Genomic DNA, 19,695 nt, shown 5'->3' on the forward strand with positions numbered 1-19,695 from the left:
CTTTAATATCTTCCACAATTTTTCTATACCTTATATTCTGAGATAGGACCTCTAATTGAACTGGATGGATTTGACTACTCTAGATAGACAGACACCAGCCCCTGTATCTTCATGTCCATATCTACCCAGTTCTTATAGTCTAAGTAGTTCTGTTTTTGTTTTGTCTGGTGGGTGCTGAAAATTTGAACTCAGATCCTCATAGAGTAAAGAAAGCACACTTCTGATGGAGCCATCTGCCTAGCCCTATGTTTTATGTTTTATAATGCTCATTACTTTCATAGTGCAGAGCACTTTATTTGGTTATCACTGTTACCCAAAGGGCATGCATGGTAATTTCCTATGTAACATTCTATCAATAATGTTTGTAGTTTTACAAAATCAAACATTTTATAATTTTACAAAAAGCTGCTTCAGTCATTTCAAATTGACCTCTTTATAAAAATCAAAACACTAATTCTTGTCTCTGTAAACTGTTCTATCTTTGCACCAATATAACTCTGCTTGCATTATCATCATTTAAATCACATAATTCTTAAAATTTCTCTTGTATAAAATCTTATTTCATTTTTAAAAACAATTCTCTCTTTAATTAAAATTTTTCAAGTCACTAACCTCCCAGTGTACCCAAAGAAAAACATAGTTACTTAGTGTTATTTTACTGATTTTATTTATCAATCTGGGTGGAAAAGTGCATTTTTAAAAACCATGATATGAATTTCAATATTAATATTTTCAATTACCCTCACTTGAACCAGATTATGTACATTATTAGTGCTGGCCATGTAGTATCTGCAGGGAACAGTATTTGAGGGTTTCACTGATAGGACTCTACTGTGACAAGGCCCATGAGACACCTTCCCATTTGGCAAGTACTTGCACTGAATTTTGGTGGTGTCTATGATTATTACCTAAAGAGCGTGTGCTACAAGCTCTTTAGTTACGTTGTTTATAGTCATAGCACTATTTAATTGTTAATCATGATCAAGACCTATAGAACCATGGCTGTAAGCTCTGTGGATGATTCTGTTTTTCTCAATACACTTTCGATGGGTAAAATCCTGTTCTCCTGTCTCTGCCTCTATCGATCCTCCAGATGTGAGCATTAATCCTGTGCATTTTGGGACATGTAGTCATATCACTAGAGAAACAGCTAAAGTCACACTCAGGCTCTACAAATTCCCTCTTCCCATTGTAGGGCATTTCAACCAAAGTCCCTCCCTTTGAGTTCTGAGAGTCTCTCATCTCACAGGTCTCTCAGAAAGACCAAACAAACAGCTTAAAGATTCAGATGCAGGTATTTACAGGCAACTGATGGAAAAAAAGTTTAAATTAGGGAAAAGCTGGAAGAAGCTGAGGAAGAGGGAAACCCTATAAGAAGACCAGTAGTTTCTTTCTTTCTTTCCTTCTTTCCTTCTTTCCTTCTTTCCTTCTTTCTTTCTTTCTTTCTTTCTTTCTTTCTTTCTTTCTTTCTTTCTTTCTTTCTTTTTTTTTTTTTTTTTGTTTTTTGAGACAGGGTTTCTCTGTGTAGCCCTAGCTGTCCTGGACTCACTCTGTAGACCAGGCTGGCCTCCAACTCAGAAATCCGCCTGCCTCTGCCTCCCAAGTGTTAGGATTAAAGGCATGTGCCACCACTGACCGGCTCAGTAGTTTCAACTAACCTGAAACCCTGAGATCAGACACTGAGCCACCAACCAGGCAGCATACACTAGTTAGGCCTCTAAAACATTTGCTGCAGAGGACTGCTGGGTCTGGATTCAGTCAGAGAATATGTGCCTAACCCTCATGAAACTGGAGGCTCCAGGGAGTAGGAGGTCTGGTGGTGAGTGGAAACATCCTTGTGGAGACTGGGGATGTATGGGATGTGCAACGTTCAGAGGGTGAACCGGGAGGAGGATAAGGTCTAGACCGTAAAAAAATGACTAAATTTAAAAAAAAATAAAAAAGAGTCAAAATGTCATATGTAATAAATTATTAATTCATTATAAAAAGGATAGGTGGTATGAGGAATTAAAAGGTTCATATCAGGAAAGGTTGTTTGGTACAAAGAGCATGTCTCTGTCTGTAATTAAAATGGTTTTATGACGAGGGCTATTTGAAGAATGGACTTATACATACAAATAGTTAATCTGCCTCTCACCTTGCCCTGGTGGGTAATCTCATTTGCTGCGAGCTAGGTATGGGTTCATGTCTATGGGACATGCCTCACTAAACATTTATTATTGCCCCGCCATCTTTGCATGTAGTTTAAAATACAGTTAGGCTATGGTTGATCCAGAGGAAGTGGGGAAAGAAAGGGAAACTATTGGGAGATTTAGTAATGATAGGACTTATGTAGTACTGATGTTATGATTTCATTAAATAAAACAAGTGGTATCACCACTCAGGCAAGCAGGGTAGTGATTGTGTAAATCAATATACCTAGAGCTACTTGGGGACATTGCTGTGAGTATCTTCACTTTTACGTTCACTTTCACTGACACCAGAACTTTGTCCACAGGTTTCAGAATATTGTTAATGATGGTTGTTGGCACATTATATTGGGTTCAGTCTTGAATTATTTTCTTCATTTTTATTATTTTTCATTCAATATATTTCCATTTCCCCACCTCTTTCCAGATCCTTCTGCTCTCCCTACCCACTGAACTTTATATTTTTTCTCTGTGTCTCTTTCTTTTGTAAAAAGGAACCACACACACACACACAAAACAAAACTAAAATATAGTTTATTTGTATTGGCCAACTACTTTTGGGCATAGAGACTGCCATTTTGTGTGTCAAATATACTCATTAACTCTTCATTGGCAGAAAAACTTTGTCAACAAATATCAATTGCTAATAGGTTCCTACTTATGTATGGAAGGCTGCATATACTTCCTTTTCTCCATGATCGTATCTCATTTGCTTGAACATGTGCAGGTCTTCTGAATGCTGCCACAGCATCTGTGAGTTTGTATATGCATCTTTCTTGTATCTTTTAGAATGATTTCTCACATCTATATTGTTTTGTTCGTTTGTCTCTGTTTTTTTCTTTTCTTGTGAGATATTTTTTCCTGGTTTCAACTAAACATTATTTAAGATTTAACTTTATTTTGCAAATAGATTTCCTAAAACATTTTGTTCTTTTATTTTACTGCTTTTTCAACATATTGTTTTTATTGATTATTTGGAAATTTTATATAATGTATTTCCCATTTCTCCTAAGTCCATTCTTCCACCTCTGTGAATCTCATATCCCAACTCCAAATGACATTTTTTTTTTTTTTTGGACATAGAGGCTTGTTGAAATGGTTTTTTTCTAGGGCCTATCATTTTCCCACTTTAGCAGTATCAGATATGAGATCTAATTAAATTCAAAAATTGAATTAGAAAGTAGTTGGTTACTCCTATAACATCAGTTCCACTTTAGCACCAGACTGTTTTGTATGCATGTTGCTGTTGTCAATGTTGAAGTTTGTATCTGGGTGTTACTGATGATTACCTCTTTCCTCTAGTAGCATTCAAAGTACCCTCCAGAACCAGGAAGTATAATCAGTAGGGGTTAATCTTCTGGTAGGTGCCAGCTTGACTTCTCTAAGTTCCATGTTATAAGTAAGTGTTGTTGCAAGTAATAAGGTTTTACCATCAGGTTGTGAGGAGCAAGAAATATGTTTGGTAATAATCTGTGGTGTTTTAAAGATTCCACAGGACACCTTTGCCTACAGACTGAACAAGATATAACCTATTTCTGGCACTGTAAGTTTTCCTTGATGTCATTAATTATTTACCTCAGACATTGTCTTGCCTATTATACAGTGACTCCATATATATTTCTTTCATATATATTTTCAACAGTAGTAGATTTCTACATATTTTCTTCAAAGAGCATTTAGTATTAGTTTTGTGATCCATATTCCATTTCTTACCCTTCTCTCTCATCTCACTCAATACTTAATTATTCTATTCTAGTTTTCCCATTTTCTTTCCACAGCATTATCTTCTATTGTTATTTGAGTGATACTATCATTCTCCTAGTCCCTCTGATCATTCAGATTGTAGCACACATAGAGAAAGGTTTAAAGCTAATACCTACATGTAAAGAAAACACAATACTTTTCTTTGCGTCTGAGTTACCGTAAGATAATTTTTTCTAAATCAATCTATTTACATGCAAACTTAACAGTTACTATAACTTAACAGCTGAATAATATTCTAATGGATAAATGTACCATATATTCTCTCTCATTTATTAGTTGATATATATGTGTTTGCTTCCAATTCCTGACTATTAAAAATAGAGCAGCAGTAAACATGTATGAGCAAGTATCCAGAGTTATTTCCTATTGCTATTATTATTGCTATTAAATAGAAATATTTTTTTTTAATTTTAATCTAAGGCAACAGCTAGACAGATGCTCACAGCTAACCATTGATCTGATCATGGGGTTCCCAATCGAGGAGTTAGAAGACTGAAAGAGCTGAAAGGGTTTGTGGCCCCATGAGGAAAGCAACAATACCAACCAACCAGAGCTCCCAGGGTCTAAACCACCAGCCTGGGAGCACATAGGGAGGGACCCATGGCTCCAGCCATATATGTAGGGGAGGATGGCCTTGTAGGACATAGCTGAGAGAAGAGATCCTTGGTCCCATGAAGGCTAGAAGCCAAGTGTGGGAGAATTCGAGGATGGGGAGGTAGGAGTAGGGGCGTGGGTGGGAGCACATCCTCATAGAGGCAGGAGGAGAGTGGATTAGATGGGGGGGGGTTCCTGGGTGTTGGGGAAATGGGAAAAGGGGATAACATCTGAAATGTAAATAAAATATCCATATATATATATATATATATATATAATTTAATCAAAGAATTTTAATTTTATAGAAATTACTGATTTTCTCAAAGTAGACTGAAAATAATATGTATTATACTCATTAATTAGAATGTTCTATTAGTACAACCATCTGTTTAAGGCTGTGTATATAACCCATATGAACCCAGTTTTAACTAGACAATGTAAATAGGACAATTATACACATGAAATGTTGATAAAAATACTATTATCAGGTGATGTCAGGGGATATTTTATGCTAGTCAACTGCAGTACCATCTGCCTACTGACGTGTGTGGATATTTATTGTACTTGAAATTGTTACCTATTAAGTTTCAAATACTACATGTGTTTCAAAGTTCATTAAAGACTGTTTGCTTATTCTTTCTTACTTTCTTTTTTCTTTCTTTTTTGTAAGAGAAAAGTCAATAAGATTGTAATTACAAGCACCGTTTATATATTGCTGTTCCCCAAACTATTTATATAGGTCTTTCTTTCAAAGACAAAATACTAATGACATACAGAGAGTAGATACGTATGACCATTTAGCTAAAATCAATTTTAAAGAAAACTGTATTAATATTATTATGAATTGAGGTATTCTTTACATCTTGAATTAGTAGTGGGAATAAATTCATGCTATTCACGTATTCTCAGTGAATGGTATATACACACATATATATGTGTATATATATATATTATACATATATATATATGTATAATATATACACACACACACACATATATATATATATATTATATATATATATATAATTTTGATCCCTATGGTCATCAGACAATCCTTTAGTCTTTAAAGCAGACCACCTTAAGAAAGTTATATAGAATTTGAATGTCCCTGAATCACTCAATTATAGAAGTAGATTATAGAAACAAGTAAACATTGTGGTGTCACTGTTTTTTGTTTTTTCCTTTTCATAGTAGTGTAACCACTATATCTTCTGTCTTCATTTTTTCTTCATTCTTATGCAGCTTGTCTTTACTATGTTTGTCAATTCTAAGTTGCCTATCAGTAAGACTAAGCCTGATGCATGAACATACCCTCATTCTTTTTTATTTTAGGTTGAATTTTTCATTGACTAATCATGTTTTCTTATTTAATCAACACATTACTTGTTCATGTTGATAATATATATATATATATATATATATTCATAAAACAGAAATGAATATAAATCAGATTTATTTTCAAAATAAGCTGTGATATAACTTTTCTATTGCACTTCTTCCTTAATTTAATATTTGTAGACTTTGTAGACTTGTTATCTTAAATAGATAATGGCAGTCATTCACTGTTCAATTAAGTGTAGGTTTAACAAATCTTATAAGTTTATAACTGTACCCAGGTTTAAAATTTAAGCTATTTGTTTTGAGTTAATTAAATTTACACAAGCATCTATTTCTTCCACAAAAAGATATATTTCAATACCAGTTACACAATAATATTAATACACTATCATTATATAATGTCTCCAGGAGTGATCAAAATAATACTAAATTCATTCTCTTTTATATAAGGGATTATTATGTTCTTTTGGCAAATGGCACTTTTACACTTTACTTCACACACAAATAAGCAAATGGCTTTTGCATATAGGTCAAAACTATGCTGGCCTCAGATTGATGAGCCAAGGATTTAATTTAGACTTGAGTGTCAGACCCTAATGAAATACACCTTAAATGGCTAGTCACCTGAAAATAGCTTATGATCTGGTTTCCTTATGGATCAGTTTCCTCTCCACATACAGATCAATGTTATTGTTCACCAACAATTAAGTGAATTTGGGAGCATAATTTTCTGTGAATTATTGCTTCATCTGAATATTGTTTTATTGTATAAAATTCTGTATTTTTACTATCTATCTATCTATCTATCTATCTATCTATCTATCTATCTGTATCTGTCTATCTATCTATCTATCTATCTCTATCTATCTATCTATCTATCTATCTATCTATCTATCTATCATCTCCCTGTCCAAATTTATGGAAAATATTCAAAGATTTGTCTTACTGTTCTTCCTATTTATCTATTTTGCATGGTATTTTTCTGTAGTCCTGTGACAAATATGAAATTGCAACTGTGATCATTATAATTACTAAATGTTTCTAAAATTAATGGGAGAGAGTTTATTAAAAGCCCCCATTTACTTAACATGAAGTTTGAATTATAATAGAGTCTGGTTAAATGTAATTATGATCTCTTAATGACTTCCAATTGATTTTTGTTATGGCTATCACAATTAAAGGGAACATAATTAATTTATTTTACTAAATAAGTAAACCAGAGCATGACCAGTATCAGAGCACTGAAGTGAGATGAGAGCTTTTTTCAGGAGCAAAACCAACAATTATGTTTTAAATTTGTAAAAATCTTTAGATATCATTGGAGAATAACTTTTTTATTTTACAAATGGAAAATGTAGACAGAAGGGTCATACAATTTACTCATAGGCATAGTAAAAATAATAATAACGAATAGAACCCCAAACTTCTCATTCTTTACACTGCTACCTGTTTTAACTTACCATATACTTAGAAATGTCTCTATGTATTTAGAAACTTGTGGACATGCTTATTTATTGGTTTATTTTTTGATTCTAGAGATGTCACTATGTATTTAACAATATGCCATTTGACAAATGGCTATAAATAAATGAGCAAGCAAACATATTTTACTATTACTTTCAGCATCATGATGCACATTGACTAAAGGTTTCAAATTACTCAAGGCATTCCCAGGCTCTCCCTATACCTCGTGTTTATTCTTCCTAATGTTAGATATCAGGTACTGCTCACCAGTCATGCCTGCCTACCTGCTGCTGCCAGGAGCCCTGCTGTTTTATTCATGGATTCTAAGCTGTACACCTTGATAAATTAAAAAAAAAAACATGTTGCTTTGTTTTTAATGTCTTTTCACACAATAGAAAATTAACTTAGTCTAAAATTGTTACACAGCATTAAATAATTGAGGTGTGTGAATAGATCAGAAATAGCGCATTTAAAATATAACAGCATCATATCGACTACCACATTACTTTCATGTTACTATAGCAAAATATGTGTTATAATAAAATAGTATACTGAGTTATTCCTGGTCTTAGTTTTCAAAATTATGGTCCAGTGACAATGACTTATCACTTTAGGTCTGGCAAAAGTGGCACCTCCTATGAGGAATGTACAACAGAACAAATTGCCACACACCATGAGCCAAGGAAGCAAAAGCATGCAAAACCAGGCTGGGGTCACCTAATTAGTTCTTACAATAATACCATTGACCTACAGACATCATATAACAGAAGCAGCACGCTGAGAACCCCGTGTTCAAGACACTGAATTTGGAAGGAATAATTCTCAAAACTGTAGATCATACTTCTTATTTAGCTTAAAATAAAATTATAACTAAAGTTGCTATTTTGAACAAAACTCTCTATAATTATGATATGATGACAGATAGTTGTTACCTGTTATAGTTAACTTATTTAACTATAAAAATACAGAGAGCTGATTATGTGTTTAAATAACTCTAAAAGGGATTACTCTGTGTATGGCTATAGTGAGTAGGGTAAAATTTCTCTTTTGCTATTAAGTGATGGAACTATTCAGTCTTGAGAGTACAGGATAGAAGACATGAGGGAAGTCAAAACAAATTTCTAATCTCTAAGATACAGCATTATCTTTTCTCACTGTTGTTATTAGTGCTCCTCTTTTAGAGATTTCATGTGTTCTGGGAATGTTCACACAATTAGATTTTTGGCATGTCCCTTATTTTGACAGAACACATTACCTCATACTCTCCATAATCAATTCATTCAATACCTCACAATGAATCTCCTAACATCTATCTATCTATCTATCTATCTATCTATCTATCTATCTATCTTTCTATCTGTATGAATAACATCAATCTATTTATCAGGTCTATTCTAGTGACTCTGCTTCTTTGGAAAACACTGAATAATACATCAACATCTATACTCTTGTACAGGATCAACTTTCCAGTGGTTCTGAACATGTGCTCCTGAGACTCATAGCATGAACATTGTCTGAGAGCTTAACAGAAATGCTAATTTTGTGGCTCCCACCCAGACCTATTGAAAAACAATGTGGCTTAACAAGTCCTCCAGGTGATTCTAATGAACTATAAATTTTTACAACCATTGTTTTACATGAATTGTATAATTACAAAGAGTCTATATAATTATGTATGAAGGAATATCCCCTTCAGAATAAATATCACACCACATTGTATTGGCTTTACAAAAAATGTAGTGACCTCTTTTTAGTTACCTTAATTTTATAATTCATTATTTTAAAATTTACAAATTAAAAAAATTCATTATATTTGTCATAAACAGGCAATTTTACTTTTACTTTCTTATTTTAAATATTAAACAAGGAGAAAATAGTTTCTTAATTTTAATTAATGGTATAAGGCATATTTATTATAGATGAATTTAGTAGGCAAGTTTAAATTATATATATAAAATATTATATGAACATATGATATATAAAATATAGTATTAATATTTCTATGAGCAATCTATCTTTATATATTTTAAATTTTTGTGTATGTATTTTGATTATCTTATTTCCCTAAAGTGAAAATCAGTTATTCAGTAAATAACATTTTAAACATGCAAATAATATTTTGTCATGAAATTAGCCAATAATATTTCTTATAATTTCTACAATCTTTAAACACATTAATTCAAATTTTCAAAAAAACATGTCACATTGATTTGCTTCTTGTAAAATAAATGGGATATCTTACCATATGTTTTATTGTATGCATTATAGTAATTCATTCATTCTTTGAAGAGAAATTTATATTTTTTTTCTTTAGTGAAGAATGATGGAGGATCTTAAACATAAATATCTTTCAAAATCACTTGATGAAATGTGGTTTAAAAGTTATTGATACAATTATGTGGTCATAAATGCAATCACCACTCTCATGATTGTCACAGAACAAACCAGGTACTTTTTAATTCGCTGAACTTAAAAGATTCCTGTCAATGATTTATGTTACAAGCGTTACACTGTTAATCAAATACAATGAGTTTGTGTTTTACAATTAAGAAATGAACTGTAGAGACTTTTGATATCTCTGCAGTCATGGATCTGGAAAACAGCCAAGATGGCCAAGAAAAATTTTGAGAATAGCATAGGCAAAGGAAGAGTAATAAGCATTTTTAAAAATAAAAGCTGACATATCTTTTAAAAATATCAACTATTGCTATTTTGCACATTGAATCAAAAGGCAGAACAAGATTAAAAAGTCAGTAATATGGTTTGCATTTAATGAGAGAAAGAAAATTTGTACTCACAAGTTAATCTGTCTCATCAACCTTGGTTTCTTGCATATGTAGGTGACTGCTTAACAGATTTTGAGTATTTCCCACTTTTCACCTTCTGTGTTTTTCTTCCCATAGTTTTTAAATCTATTATATATGCACTATGCATGAAAAGTAGTTTCTGTGCATTTATTTGTCTGGGAGAATGAGGCTATGTGAAATAATATTTTTATTTACTATAATTTTACTTCTACTTATTATAAACTGTTATAGTCATTTTATTGACATGATTACAAGGAAGGATTTTGGAGTTTATAAGGCATTAAACATCATTAAATGACTTCTGTATTACTTTACTTAGTGAGACTTGGGAGGCATAGGAAATTTGCTTCTAAAGTTCTTGTTAAGGCCGTGGTGACAAGATAATTTCACTGTGAGTGAAGTGCAGCCATCCTGATTTTTGCTTATGGGTATTACAACAAGAAAGAAAAGATCTTGCCTATTTATAGATGTTAGCTGTTAAGCAGGATGTCACTCTAAGTAGAAATAAGGTAGAAAGAGGAAAGTGAGTATGTTTATTGGCTTTGAGCATACATATGGTGTAGCAATTCCTTCTGAGATAAAACTGTCTCTCTTGGAGATATCTTCAGACATCAGCTGTTAAAAGGGAGGAGAAACAACAGAATATTCTTAAGAGAGATAAAACAGTCCAGCTCAGTTCAGGGAAGCTGACTAGTTTCCAGTTCAGGGAAGCTGACTAGCTAAGTTTTCAAAATAAACAACTCAAATGCCTCAGGAAGTCCCCGACATTGACCAAATTCAATAGGCCCTTCCCTCCTAAACATGAATAAGAAATAATGAGTGGTGATATATGCGCTCAAACAATCTGTGCTTCCTGAAGAGAAAAAATAACAGTTGTTATTTTGAAGATGCAGGTGCCAGCTAAGATACCTGGAGCAGGTTGAGACCACTGGAACTACCATCAAACAAAACTTTCAAACTTCAGCGGCACACAGAGTAGGTAGTATACTGTGTATCTCTAGTTTTAGTGAGGTGCTATCTATGCTGTTGTGGGCTTTGGTGATGCAACTTTTTTTAAATTGCTTTTTCTCCTATAAATAAGTGCTTATTCTTATTTCTGTCAGTAACCCCAACTCATTGGTTCTTTAAGTTAGACTTTGTTGATCTCTGTACTTCTTTCTAGTAGCAGTTTAGTGTATACACTAACTATATGCTTCTTCATATCTTACACAGAGAAAAACCAAGTTCTTTATACTTTATAGGCATCTAAAAAGAACTGATAAATGAATACTCCACATTGACTATATGGACATAACCACACAATTAAGGGCACATAACATCCACTGCTATTTTATACCATAAAACATATGGAAAAAAATGAAGCTGTATAAGTATAATAAGTGTAGTTAAACTTTCCTCATACTTTCTTTTACCTTCAAGGAATGGAAAATCAGAAAAGAAAGGGTCAATAAAAAGTGTTCAACATATTCATTCAAATCTCATTATTTCTATTGTTTTAGTAACTCGTTTTTCACTCTGTGAAGTGATAATGTTCCTGGCCATCAGCTCTTTTTCTTTTGGGATTTTAATATGAAATACTTCAATCATGATTTTGCAAGCTAATCCACATGCTTATCTCTAAGAAGAAACATCCTAATTCAGATATGCTGTGCTTTGCAAGAGCAAACAGAATGTTAAAACATCAGGTTACCTTTCTTTTAGGAAACCCCCAGTCTACCCAAGATGGGAAATACAACTCTTCTTTTGCTGGAGGCTCTAGGAAATACAGCTGCTGGCTGGCAACACTATCAAGTGAGTTCATGTGGGGACTGGAAGGTTAACAACAGTCTCTGTAATAGAAATGTAGACAAAAGATAATCCACATTTCTAGCTTTCAAGGGATTCACTGGCAGCGGCTGACTGTGAGCTTTCAGCTTTAAATCTAATAAAGTCCTCAGGCAGAGCAATGGTGGGGTTGTTACCTCTGAGAAATGGCAATGTGGTTTTCAGTATATGGAATCAGAGGCTGGGCACACGGAGAGATTTCAAGAGAATCTAAGCTGAAATCAAGATTTATAGTAAGTTCATGGCTCCAGTTTTTATGCATACATTAACATTTCCAGTATGAAGAACTTAAATGAAAATAGTTTAATGACACTGGCTCCCAGTTTTTTCCAAATCATAAGCTGATCCAGACACTGACGTGTAATTTTGCAACTGTACTTCGTCAAACCAGACGTCTTTTTTTTTTCTAACTCAATTTTCTCCTGAGCTAGCAGTGCCATCACAGGAAGAGCCTCTAATGTAAGTACTACTAATCACGTTAGGCTTAATTTAAATATAAAACAGATATTAACTTGGAAAGAAGATCCTGGAGTGTGCAGAGTTTGAAAAATATGGTGAACTTGAAACACTATTTTTCATTCACTGTCTCAAGTTACCTTTCAGTACTACCTTGTCCATCATTTATACTAACTTCAGAATAACATAGTGTTTGTTGAGGAATGCCTCCAGACATTTTATCTAGGAAGAGCTAAACAAATGTCATGTATTTCCTGACTAGGTCTACAAATGCTCTCTGTACATTCTAATATTTGACATCTTTACTTTTCATGGTGACTTTGCCTTGTATGACTTTTCGTCTCATTTTAATATTAAAAAATAACAACAACAAACTAAAAATGAAAAATTACAACCTCAGATAAACAAGAAAGATACCATAGTTTTATCGAAACTAAAGTTGTTAAAATCTATATTTTGAAGATAAATGTGTGTGTATATATGTATCATATGTACACACAAACTATATATATATATGTATATATATATGTATTTATATATATGTATCATATATATGTATATATATATATATATATATACATATATATATAAACAGAGCTTAGACCAAACACAAACATTACTAATTCTCCAAGCAGAATAAAAACAATACAATTTCTGCCATTTGTAGTGATGCTAGATAGATACTGAACTCTTTTAAACTCTTATAAGCAACATGTCTCTTGCTTATAATTTTCATTGGCTATATTGATTTTTTAGTGTTGGCTGTGATTTTCAAAACCTACTTGTATAAGGGTTCTTAAATGTTTCAATGTTTCTCCTAGCTCACCACCCATCAGAGGTAGTGGGGAAAAAAAGTTAATAGGGTAAAGGGGGATGTGGAACTGCTTAGAAATAGTTCTTTGAGTGATTCCAATCTTAGTTTTCAGTAGTCAGGTCCTCTAGCAAAACAAAACCACAAATCCGCAGGTGTAGTCACCTGAGCAGTCACCGCTCATGAATCAGCAACAGCAGTACGGTCCACAAGAAACTGTGAGGCTCTGCAAATCACTCCCAATTCATGGAAGTGAGACAAAGCAACCAGAATATCACAAGAAATCCATTGGCAACTTATGCTTTATGGTAAGCGAAGATCAGCAATGTGATCCAAGGCTAATCAATATATGAGAGTTGTTCACAAAGTCTAGTGAGGCAGAGAAAGGCAAAGCCAGGCAAACCAATGCTAGAACCTTCTCCCACTGTCTGTGGAATCTTACTGATAGTCTTCCTAAGCATAATGCATCCTTTCATGTGCCTGCTTTGGCAAAACATCTCTTTTGGGGGGGGGGTATTTTATTTATTTACAAGACAGATGTCATTCCCTTTCCCTATTTTCCCTCCCTAAAACCCCCATCCTGTACCCCCTCTTTATGCTTTTATAAAATTTTGCTACATGCATGTAATAAGGTCAGTTCTAGGTTGAGGGTCTAAATATATGATAGATGCAAATAGTTGAGGAACAAACAATACCATAAACACAAATACAAGGAGGGAAATTATACCCTAGAAAGAACAAGAAAGTAATCCTCTTCCAATAAATCCAAAAGAAGATAGCCACACAAACAATGCCACCACTCATAACAAAAATAATAGGAAACAACAATCTCTTCTCCTTAATATCTCTTAACATCAATGGACTCAGATCCCCAATAAAAAGACAAAGGCTAACGGACTGGATATGTAAACAGATCCCAGCATTTTGCTGCATGAAACCCACCTCAGTGACAAAGACAGACACTACCTTAGAGTAAAAGGCTGGAAAATAGTTTTTCAAGCCAATGACCCTAAGAAACAAGCTGGAGTAGCCATTCTACAACCTCCAGCCTGAGAACACAAAGGGAGGGACTCATTGCTCCACCTGTATAAGTAGTTAAGGGTGGCCTTTTAGGTATCAATGGAAATGGAGGGCCTTGGTGCCTGAAAGTTTGAATTTCCTAGTGTTGTGGAATTTGAGAGCAGGGAGGCGGGAATGGGCAGATGGTGGGAGCACACCCTCATAGAAATAGGAGGAGGGGGGATCGGATAAGGGGTTTTGGGGGGCAAATGGGAAAGGAGATAACATTGAAAGGTAAATAAAATATCCAATTTAAAAAAATAGATAATGGGTCTGGCAACTGTACTTGAACAGTTGAGACTTTTTGTCAACAATTTATTACATGAATTTTGTATAATCTTCAAGGACAAGGCATTGTGGAAGAAGCCCATGGAACTTTAAAAAGATAGGTGAGACATACTATTGTTGAGACAAAGAATGATGACTACCTGTGAGGTTGCTGAGTGCCCTGACAAGGGTGACTGGGAAGCTGTATTGGACATATGTTCCTGACCCATCTTTCCCTGACTATATCCCAGATGGGACAAGCTGCCTTGCCTCAAGTTTTAGACCTTGTGGGATAGAGAATCGAAAAGAAAAATTATGTCTCTTGGTTTCTTCTTAAAGTGCCCAGCTGTTAGAATTCAAACACGTACTGGTCTAGAAATCAATCCAATATGGGAAACAACAGTCTACTTTTGGAAGACTGGATCTAGACTTTCTCAGAGACATATTTGGAAGCTAGCTGTAGCTTGCTATGATGTTAGGACAACAAGAGATAATGTTGGGACAGGATCTGGATTTCAAACAAGGGTTAGTGCATGTTTTAAGGCTCTTTTAGTTGTCAAACTTAAATCAGTTTTGCCTCTTCTACAGCACTTATTGTAAATTACATTGACTGTATAATTTCCAATTATGTTAGTGTGTTGAAACCTGGCATGTCTGTTATGGGGGTCTATCAACCAGCTTTCTAATACTCACTGCACTGAGTATTAGAAAACTTTGACTCTCTGAAAAAAGCTTGAAAGTACTGGAAGAAGTGAGTTAGGCTTTAAGCAGAAGCAAGAGGGTAGAAGGCTTGATTAGTGCTGGCATAACAGCTTTAATTCCATTAATTTCTAGCACCCCTTCTTTTGCAATAGCATTGACACATGGAGTTAAGACACCTATTTTTGTTAACCATCTAGCAAAAAAAAATTTACTAATGTATTGAGTATACAAAAGGATTTATTTAGGTATCTGGAACAATGAATGATGCTTTGTAACCCATTCAAATTATCTGAAAGAGGTTCAGGGTTCAAGAGTTAGAAGCCATCCCAAGTGTCATGAAAAATATTGAAGTAGTGTTACATTTGAAATTCACAATGATTGTCATTATAATTAGAAAAAAGTTTAAAGACACCTGTAGGATATTTGGCACAATCCTAACACCTCTCTGGGTGTATTAACTTTGCATAATGAGATTATGAATTTAAAGAATGCTGCTCTGTTGACCTTTGATGCTGCAAATAATGCTAAAAAAAATATCCACAGTCTGAGGTCAGTATTTCCATTTCAGACAAACCTCAGGAATGACACATATAGCTTGATCAGGTTAGCCTTTTTTGTCCTGGGAATACTTTTATTCCTGCCCATTGTGTTAAAGCTTATCTATAACAATATCCATATGTTGGCAGCCAAAGTACATTGCTTAAACCTGAAAATGGACCCCCAGACAGAGTTACTATATTAACAGGCTGGCAAGCCAAGGACTGGTAAGATTCTGCACAGAGCCTTACCAACCTAAGACAGAAGTGCATTGCCTTTGCTATTGCATATTCCTCGATGGGTAAGGAAGGCATTCTTGTCAGAATGACCTAAGATAGGCTCAGTCTTGTTAAAGAAATTAAAATGGGGGGGGGGGGGTATGTGGAGAGCCTTTGAAGCTGCTTGGCAAGAATCTGACATGGGCCAAAGACAAGGAAATGGGATGATTGGCAGGAATATGACATTGGCCAAGGACAAGGAAGTAGGCTTCAAGCAGGAATCTGACATTAGACTAGAACAAAGAAGTAATTTCAGGTAGGAGTCTAAATTGTAGGCTACAACAAAGAAGTATTCTCAGGCAGGAACCTAAATATTAGGTCAGAACAAAGAAGTAATTCCAGACAGAAAATCTAAATCTTAGGTTAGAACAAGGAATTAGGCTTCAGACATAAAAATGCCCTTGGACTAGGATAAGGAAGTAGACTCAGATACTTTGGTCATCCTGATAAGCCGTTAGAAACAGTAATCACGGGAGTGTTCATGTAACTGGGTTTAATGCCTTGCTTCTTTTTTAACTGTTTGTGCTTATTGGCAAAACATCTTTTTATGTCTGTCTGGATGAGCAAAATATCCTTTCTCTAGTCTACCTCATCAAAACATCATATGACATACCTGAGTTTCCAAAGAAATGAGAAATTATCACTTCATTTTAGTGTGCAATATATAGCCTTAATATGTATTGTATTTCAATTTAATAACACACAAACATACACACACACACACACACACACACACACACACACACACACATATATATATATATATATATATATATATATATATATATATATTTACATAAATACACATATGTGTGTGAGTTCATTCATTCAAAGATGGAATAATGATTATTTCTAAAATAATCAAAGACTAAAATTTGATTTTCAGGTTTTGGTTATGATAATATCAATGAGGGATAAAAGGATCCACAGTCTTGTTTAAGAAAATAGAAGTAAGTCTAGCACAATGGCTCAGCAGATAAAAAATGGCTAACTACAAGCTTCATAACACATATAAGAAGTTGGGTACAGTGGTGTCTATGAGAGATCCAATATGTGGTATCTGCATTGCTGGCAAGTTTACCTAAACTATTGCGCTTCAAGTTCAGCAGCAGACACTGGAGGATAAGTTTACTGTGAGTGTATGCTTCCTAGTAATTTCAGTAGCTACACCCAAAAGTCTCATTAATATGACCAGCTAACAAGGAGCTGAACAAGGATGCCAACAACAGACACACTAATGTGTCACTAACACATGCCAGCATGTGTAACGTATATAGCCCACAGAACTCTTTTCACATGTTTTCTCTGTCTGACAAATGCATTCAATGTTATATTCATGTAATATCCTCAAATTTGATGAATTGCTGAGGTAAGTTAAGTCGATTGTCTAATAAAAGATAGATTTTCTATAGCAGTGGTTAAGAACACTCCAACTCAAGACAGCATTTTATTTTATTTATTTATCTTTTGGTTTGCTTTTTTTGTTTTTATTGGATATTTTTGTTTACATTTCAGATGCCATGCCCTTTCCCCATTTTCCCTCCCTAGAAAACACCTATTCCATCACCCCTCCTCCTTTTTGTTTCTATACAATTTTTTTAATGTTGATCAAAGACTTTGTAAGTTTGGTAATGCTCAATAACAAGATGCCCACATAATCAGAAGTGTAACCCAATACCCAACCTAGATATACCAACTATCTTTGACTGGGGGAAACACGTGAATCAATCTCTCTCTCTCTCTCTCTCTCTCTCTCTCTCTCTCTCTCTCTCTCTCTCTCTTTCTCTTTTCTCTCTCTTCTCCAGCTCCTCCTCTCCTTCTCCTCCTCCTCCTCTCCTTCTCCTCCTTCTCCTCTACTTCCTCTTCCTCTTCTTAGCTCTTCCTACATAACACACTTCCTGTTAAAATAAAACTTTTCTCTCAAAATACAATTAGAGCATAAATATACCAATTTGTGTCAGTAAGGTACAAGGTAGACCTAATTCCCAGTTCATCATTCTGTTGACTAACCAGAACCTCTGTCATCTCTCCTAACTAAAAGACTTAGTTCTGAACCTGGCTTTTTTTTTTTTTTTTTTCTTGGCTTTAGAATGAATGGCAGCTGAAAACCATCCTCTCAAATTTTTTCTCTCAAAGTAAATAGCCGAAATTGGCTATGAGACTAGAAGTCTTCAACCCTGTCAGAAATCCAGAATGATTGATTTAACTAAAATTATGGGAAGCACAAAGCATAGCTTCTGAAACTTAGCCAATTTATAAAGACTGCTGAATGCCTGGACAGTCCCTATACTAGGAAATGTTGGAGCATCCAATCTTCAGCCTTCTGGCCCAAAATTATCTGACAGACCTAGTGATGCAGAATTATTAAGGGCTGATTGCTCTGTCTTGGCAGATATAATCAGTCAACTATTGCGCAAGTGTGGCAAGACAAGATTTTAAATGAGTACTATGCCCGCATTGGTACATACATTCCTAATGCCTCACACATGGTGTTCTATAGAAGAGCATGTAAAAGTGGCATGATGCAAGTTTAGGTTCTGATGATTCATGTAATTGTGCCATTCACAACCTGAGACCACATACTAAAGGAAATAGGCCTTCCCTCTTTCTTCATGTGGGTGATTCTATCACACCATGCATACAGTAATTTTGAGTCAAACATTTCTGTTTCAAAGCTCTGTTTTCACATCTGACAAGAAGTTTATACAACAATTCCCTAGACATGGCATATGGTCATGGAAGACCTAAAAATTATTAAAGTTAATTGGATTTATATGGCATCTGGGTAGTCAGAAATGCTGTGATGGCATTAAATAGCCATTTACCAATGTCACATATGAAAGCATAAAACGATGAAAACTGGGTTCCCTTCAAATGTTAAACTGGAGACACTGTGCCCAAGTTAGATCTTCCTGCCTTCACTCCAATCTTTTTCCAACTTTCCTCAACATTACTGTTTCTTTGTTGTTTCTGATGATTTTTTATTTTATCCTGAGTCACATTCTAAACAGGTCATACATCTTCTAATGGAAGTCCAATAGTATATGGTTATTATATATACACTAGTGCATATTGTGCTGTTAAAATTGATTTATAGTTTGATAATGATAATGAAGACAATGATGATGATTTTCATAGTAAGGGTTCCATAGAGAAAACCCTCTCAATCTTACAGTGTTAATATTGCTTGAGTATGTAGTTTATCTATACAAATAAGATTTTACTGTGAATAAGATAAGCAATAGGTCTTTGACTTATATCCTTGTTTTCTCACAAAGATTTAATTCATTTTAAATAAAATAAATCTCTAATGATTATGGGAAATTAGAAAAACTTTGAATATGGGTAAATAAAAATATTTCATAGTATTATTATTGCAATCTAATATACAATATATTGTAAAAATTTAAAAAATCTTTAATTAAAGAAATTAAAGCATAACAATCAGATTTTTGTGATGACCCTTCTCAGATGTTTCCTATTACTTCTAATATTTATTGATAATGATTATGATAATTATGATCATAATAATTATGATGATGATTATGATAGTGGTGAACAGTTTATTCTGGTTTTCATTAGTAGTTGTGAAAATACCAAAAAAG

This window comes from Arvicanthis niloticus, chromosome 16 (genome assembly GCF_011762505.2).
Source record: "Arvicanthis niloticus isolate mArvNil1 chromosome 16, mArvNil1.pat.X, whole genome shotgun sequence".
NCBI lineage: Eukaryota > Metazoa > Chordata > Mammalia > Rodentia > Muridae > Arvicanthis > Arvicanthis niloticus.